At 37.5% G+C, this 1,356-nt stretch overlaps 1 non-coding gene across 1 annotated transcript; it reads right to left on the bottom strand.

Annotated features, from left to right (window-relative positions):
- Positions 1–258: 258 nt before the first annotated feature.
- On the bottom strand, positions 259–331 carry Trnaa-ugc (transfer RNA alanine (anticodon UGC)). Its single transcript has one exon. It is a non-coding gene; the product is annotated as a tRNA-Ala (tRNA).
- Between the last annotated feature and the right edge of the window lie 1,025 nt (positions 332–1,356).

Here is a 1,356-nt window from a genome sequence, read left to right as displayed (position 1 = left end):
CAGTAGGCCCAGTAACAAAGTCAATAGAGTAAGGTATTGGGCACACCAGAAAATTAGGTCCCAGTGAGCAGTAGAATGCAAAACGGAAGTAGAAACGACGTTGAATTGCTCTGCCGTGACAACAGGAAAAGAAACTGTAGGCAATTATTGTGGTTTAATCATTAGACCTAAGAAGCAATAAAAAAAAAATACCATAAAATACCAAGAAGCTATTTTCATGCCCTTATTGTTTCAACGAGTCTTGTCGTTGTCATGGTCTGTCCCCACTGGGATTCGAACCCAGATTTCTTGATGTGCAAATCAAGCGTCTTGACCATTTGACCACAGGGACTGGCTTCGACATTGATTAACTCGGAGGAAATTATTTTTCATATAAAGTGTACACGAAACAAACCGATTGGTAATACAGCTTGACGCTACTGAAATACTTCACTGCAGCACAAGTAATAAGGGGAAATGTTCAGAAACAATTAAAAGAACAGTATCAATATGCACATGGGTTCTGCACAGTGCCCTTTAAGCATACAATGAATAACTGCATGAACTAATTTTCAGTCGCGATGGTTTTGATATGTAATAAAAAGAAAATAAATAAATGAGCCGAGACGTCAAACAGGTCTACAGTTTGTATGCAAATTATTGGACCGTAATACACATTGGTCAGTACGCATTCCAGCTTGTTAGTCACGATCAATTGACAGTAGGGTGAGAACGTCATATGACTGGTGTGAATGGGTCAGCAAATTCTCGTTAGAGATTCCGACAAACTGTATTCACAGAAGAAATACTCTTGATCCATTTATTTGCAAAGTAGGGTTATAATTATAGCCCACGCCAACTTCTAGTGCATGCACACCAACATGTAAGATCAAAGCCTGACCAAGAGTTTAGAAATTATGATGCAGTGCACCATGTTGTGTCCAAACTCTCAGTTCAATTGCTCACATGAAAATGATAGTATACGCTGTGTCAACAATGCTGCCATAGATTTGTTTGTTTCTTTAATTGGTTGGTTGTTGTTGTTTTATTATTCTTTTTAGGAGATGAGAGGGGTCCTGTTGCTTTATAGGTTGCAAGTGCGAAACGTTAATGGAACTATAGCAAATTACTATAGTCTAATTGGTGGATCCCAATTACGAGTTCTCTCAATTTGCAGAGAACAAACTTTCTTTCTGCTGTTTATAGGGCAGACGTTTGGACGGAAAACATGATAATTTAATATGAATTATATTTATGTCACATATTTTCATCATACATTATACAAAGAGTGTATAGTTGGAGGATAAACGAATATAGATTAAAAAAACAACGCCGAGATTAGGCCTACCTATCACGGTCTCTTTTAAGAACAGATGA

Source organism: Diadema antillarum, unplaced genomic scaffold, assembly GCF_040938485.1.
Source record: "Diadema antillarum isolate AM-2024a unplaced genomic scaffold, OU_Dant_1.0 scf00000163, whole genome shotgun sequence".
NCBI lineage: Eukaryota > Metazoa > Echinodermata > Echinoidea > Diadematoida > Diadematidae > Diadema > Diadema antillarum.
This window is presented reverse-complemented; position numbering and strand designations above follow the sequence as displayed.